The sequence below is a fragment of the Humulus lupulus genome, chromosome 6, assembly GCF_963169125.1.
Source record: "Humulus lupulus chromosome 6, drHumLupu1.1, whole genome shotgun sequence".
NCBI lineage: Eukaryota > Viridiplantae > Streptophyta > Magnoliopsida > Rosales > Cannabaceae > Humulus > Humulus lupulus.
The window spans coordinates 12,513,676-12,519,526 of NC_084798.1; positions in this window are offsets into that span (position 1 = coordinate 12,513,676).

Below are 5,851 nucleotides of genomic sequence, written 5' to 3' on the forward strand. Positions count from 1 at the left end.
AGGAGGTAAATATCAATCCACAAGACCCCTCACGACTGGTTAAGCTCGGGAAAAATCTCTGTGGCAAGAGGAAGGCGGAGCTGATCAAGTTCCTGCAGGAGAACCTGGATGTGTTCGCATGGTCGCACGAGGACATGGTGGGAATCAGTCCAAATGTCATCATGCACACCCTTCATTTGGATAAGAGCGTTCCTACGAAGTCCCAGAAGCAGAGGCGCCTGGGAACAACTCGCGCTGAAGCCCTAGAAGAAGAAGTAGCCCGACTAAAGAAATGCGGCTTTATCCGTGAAGCCAGGTTCTCGGTCTAGGTCACCAATCCCGTATTGGTCCCGAAACCCAATGGGAAATGCCGGACCTGCATCGACTTCTCTGATCTGAACAAAGCCTGTCCCAAGGACTGTTTCCCTTTGCCGAGGATCGATCAATTGGTAGATGCCACAACGGGGCACGAGCTCATGTCCTTTATGGACGCATACTCGGGCTATAATCAGATCGCCATGAATCCAGCTTACCAGGAGCACATTAGCTTCATGACCCCAACTAACGTCTATTGCTACAAGGTCATGCCGTTTGGACTAAAGAACGCCGGTGCTACATACAAGAGATTGGTGAACAGGATGTTTGCCAACCAGATCGAGAAAAACATGGAAGTGTACGTTGACGACATGCTGGTCAAATCGAAGACTGCCGGTAACTATGTTTCTGACCTAGAGGAATTCTTCAAGATACTAAGAGAATACGACATGAGGCTTAACCCGCAGAAGTGCACTTTCGGGGACGCATCTGGAAAATTCCTGGGTTTCATTGTCAACACTAGAGGAGTTGAGGCAAACCCCGATAAGATTAGGTCATTGCTCGAGCTCCCCTCACCTAAGTCGCGAAAGGACGTCCAAGGCCTGACAGAAAGGGTGGCAGCCCTTAATCGGTTTATTTCCAAATCCATCGATAACTGCCTGCCATTCTACAACCAGCTCCGGGGGAATAAGAAGTTCGAATGGACAGAAGAGTGCGAGCGTGCGTTCCTTGACCTGAAAGCACATTTGGCCGAGTCGCCCGTACTGTCCAAGCCAACGGTAGGGGAGCCTCTTTTCCTTTACTTGGCTGTCACAGAAGATGCGGCTAGTGCCGTATTGGTCCGAGAAGAAGACCGGGTTCAAAAACCAATCTATTACATCAGCAAGAGACTTCTCAGAGCTGAGTCCCAATACCCGTTGATGGAGAAGATGGCATTCTGTCTTATCACGGCCTCCCGAAAGCTTTGGCCGTATTTCCAATCCCAATCAGTACACGTCATGACCGATCAACCCTTAAGGCAGGTTTTGCAGAAACCTGAAGCATCGGGACGCTTGTTGAAGTGGGCAATCAAGCTCAGCTAGTTCGAGATTTTGTACACTCCGCGAACCGCAATAAAAAGCCAGGCCTTGACTGATTTTATGGCAGAGTGCACAGGATTCCAAAGGGACCCCGTGGAAGGTTCACCCCAGGTCACCTCGGCCAAGCCGTCATGGAAGATCTTCGTGGATGGCTCATCTAATGAGAACGGCTCCGGGGCTGGAATCATTTTGATATCCCCAGAGTGGCATAGGTTCCACTCGGCACTAAGGTTCGGATTCAAGGCATCCAACAACGAGGCCGAATACGAAGCTTCGCTGGCCGGGCTAAGGGTGGCCCAGGAGCTGAAGGCCAGATTCGTTCAGTGCTACAGCGATTCCCAACTCGTGGTAAATCAAGTACTAGGTGAATATCAAGCACGGGGAACCAAGATGGCTGCTTACTTGGCCAAGGTAAAAGTTGAGCTGTTCGCGTTCGAACGGGGCTCAATTGAGCAGATACCTCGAGAGTAGAATGCTAACGCAGACGCCCTCGCCAAGCTCGCTACCTCCGGGGAGATGGAGGCTTTGGGGTTAGTACCAGTAGAGTTCTTGGAGAAACCAAGTATAGAAGAGGTCGGGGCGGAGGTCGAGATGATCGACGCCAGGCCGACCAAGATGACCCCTGTCCTCGAATATCTCACCGAAGGAAAGTTACCTGAAGGGCGTAATGACCCACGACGGATACTGTATCAGGCTCCAAGGTATATGATCGTAGGCGGGGTGCTATACCGGCGTGGGAACTATCTACCCCACCTACGATGTGTTCTACCAGGCGAGGAAAATACCATTTTGCAAGAAGTGCACGAGGGTTTTTGCGGGGACCACACTGGGGGGCAGAGCTTGGCCCTGAAGATCTTAAGGCAAGGATATTACTGGCCCACTCTGTCGAAGGATTCGATCTCGTACGTCAAGAAATGTGACAAATGCCAACGATTCGCCACAATTGCCTGAGCTCCCCCAGTTGAACTGAAGATGATCTCGTCCCCATGGCCATTCGCGGTCTGGGTAATTGACTTGGTTGGCGCCTTCCCCACTGGAAAGGGAGGGGTCCATTACGTGGTGGTGGCTATCGACTACTTCACCAAGTGGGTTGAGGCCGAACCTTTGGTAACAATCACTTCTAAGAGAGTCCTCGACTTCGTGGTCAAAAGCATTATCTGCCGGTTCAGGCTGCCAAAGGAAATCGTATCCGATAATGGGACTCAGTTTGACAGCGACCTCTTCACCGAATTTTGTGAAAAGTACGACATTGTGAAAAGCTTCTCCTTCGTGGCCTATCCCCAGGAAAACGACCAAGTTGAGGCTGTCAATAAGACGCTAAAGGCGAGCCTGAAGAAGAGGCTGGACGAAGCCAAGGGGATCTGGCCAGAACAGCTCCCCCAGGTATTGTGGGCATACTGGACCTCGCATCGGACCCCTAAGGGTCATACTCCTTTCTCCCTGGCTTTTGGGAGTGAGGCAGTCCTTCCTGTCGAGATAAAGGTATCTTCACATAGAGTCCAGGCGTATGACTAGGACCACAATCACAAACTACTTTGCGCATCCCTCGACCTGATTGATGAAAGACGAGAAGATTCGCAGCTCTAGCTCGCACATTACCAGCAAAAAATCACTCGTTATTTCAACTCAATCGTCCAAAAGTGCGCCCTTAGCATTAGCGACCTGGTCCTCAGGAGAGTCTTCTTAGCCGGTAAGGATCCCAAAGATGGAACATTGGGACCGAACTGGGAAGGGCCATATCAAATAACCGACATCATAAAGGAAGGAACCTACAAGTTAGCCCGGCTTAATGGAGAAGCGGTCCCATGAACTTGGAACGCCATCCATTTAAAGAAATATTATCAGTAACACCCTTGTAAGGCTTACTCAGAAAGGCCATTTTTTGTGTATTAAGCAATGAGAATTAAGTCTTCTTTCATTATTATGTATATTTGCGAATGTAATCTCAAGTAACCACGAAAGACCCTTTCCTAATTACTTGGAGGGGCATATGGTACCTGGATAATATAACCAGGCCGCCTTAAAGGCTTAGAAGTTGATTCAAATCGATTGATCGATGTTTTTCTTAAAAAACACGAGATATTGATAAAGGATTAACACGAACTAAGTCCTATCCTGGATATAACTAGGCCGCCTTAAATGCTTAGAAGTTGAATCAAATCGATTGATCGATGTTTTTCTTAAAAAACACGAGATATTGATAAAGGATTAACGTAAACTAAGTCCTATCCTGGATATAACCAGGCCGCCTTAAAGGCTTAGAAGTTGATTTAAATCGATTGATCGATGTTTTTCTTAAAAAACACGAGATATTGATAAAAGATTAACGTGAACTAAGTCCTACCTTGGATATAACCAAGAATCAAAACTTAGAAGTTGATTCAAATTGGTTGATCGGTGTTTTTCTTAAAAAGCACAAGATATTAATCAAGAATTAACATGAACTAAGTTTTCAAATTAACGCCCTGGATGAAACCAGGTCCTAAAACTTAGAAGTTTATTCAAATTGGTTGATCGGTGTTTTTCTTAAAAAGCACAAGATATTAATCAAGAATTAACACAAACTAAGTTTTCAAATTAACGCCCTGGATTCAACCAGGACTTATCTTAGAAGTTGGCTCAAAATTGGTTAACATGTTTTTCCTAGAAAAGCATAAAAGTATCAATCGTAGCACCAACAAAAAATTAAGACCATTACCAAAATGCATGGAGGCAAAAGGATATAAAACCAATTAAAAACAAAGATTGATAAAGCCAATTGTCTTTAGGTGAGAAAACCTCATACAAAGTTACAAAAAAAAAAAATGTCTTCAGAGAATAAAAAGAAGGAAGGCCCTAGGCTCCGCCGGGCTGCTCCGATGAGGTCACCACCTCGCCCTCTTGCTCGGCAGCTGTGGAGGTCTCCCCGGTCTCAGAGGGTGCCTCTTGCTGAAGGCGAGCTTTAAACCCCTCCCGGAAGGACTCCCAAGCATCCACTCCTATAAAGGAGAAGTCGCCGTCCGGGTTGAAGACCCAGCAATGGTATAGCATATCCTCCATGGCGGAGCTGGAAGTGGCCCTCTCCATCGCCAAGGTGGCCTTAGCCTCCTCAGCCTCAGTTTTCACAAAGTCCAGCACAGCCCGAGCAGCCCTGGCCTCCTCGAGTTCGGCCGTTGCGGAGGCTAGGGCGGCCTTGGTAGCCTCGGCCTCTTGCAACTTGGGGCGGGATGCATCCAGCTCAGCCCGCGCGACTGCCAGGGCATCCTTGGCATCATGTTCCTGCTTTTGGGCAGTCTTTAGGGCGGCCAAAGTAGTCTGATGGGCGGCCGGAGCAGTCTGATGCTTGCCCCTCATGTCCTCGAGCCGAGCCTTGGACCTGGATATGCTCTGGTGAAGAGCCAAGGCACCCTACAAAACAATGAGGCAACTGCCTTAGAAAAAAAAGAAAGAACGTGCGATGCATGGTAACCAAAGAGTACAAATGGCAAAGCCAGCTTACCGTTAGAGCCATTCCCAGTGAAGACTCCATCATGCTCTCTGGGCTCCTTGTTTCAATCGCCCGCAGGTCCCTTTCGGTGGCGTTGTAGTAGTGGTCGACGATGTAGCTCGGCGTCTCGTACACCGTCCCCCGAAAGACGTCAGGAATTTTCTCCAAGGCCTGGGGATCCTCCAGAACGTGCACCTTGGGGGCTGCGGTTGCCAATGTCCCGGGATCCACCTCCATATCCCGAACAAAGGCGGGAGCTCGTGGAGGGGGCGGGGGCATCTTCTCCACTGCAGGAGGAGGTGGAGGTACCTTGGCTTGGGTAGCTGGGGTTTGGTCTTTCCCCTTTGCAGGGGACTTGGATGTTGTCTCGATGGCTTTATTCGCCACCCGGAGCTTCTTCACCATGGGCTCGGAAGCCCCAGCAGAAGAGTTCCCTCCGGAGAACATAGCTCGCAAGTCTTTGCTCCCGGGCTGAGACATCTCCTCTGGCAAAACAAAGACATCATTAGTATACAAGTAAGCATTTATGCAAGAACAAGAAAGATAAGAGGGAAAAAGCAGAACTCAAATATATATCGAAAGGGATCCTACCCGCCGAGTTAGAGGAGGAATTTATGGTCACGACCACCGGCCTCGAAGCTTCTGCGAGGGAATCTAAGACAATGACTTCGTGAGCTGGAAGAGGTTCTGGGTCCGAATCTGGCTCGGGACTAGACTCTTCTACGTACTGCCTAAGACCTGGAGCTACAATGCCCTCCCGAAGAGAGGGCCACGACCAAAGATTAGTCCCATACTCCTAAAAAAAGACCGACCTAAAGGCTAGGGTGTTGTCTACGACTACAGTACCCCTAGGGCGGCTACTTTCGTAATCCAGCACGAGCCGATCGACACACTGGAGTAGGGTTATGTTGAGATCTGGGTCATTTCGATGGCGTTGGACGGGCTGGTTGGGATTAAACCTAGCTAGCTGGGGGTCTGCGGTGGCTCTATTTAAGCCCCTAAATAGATAAGG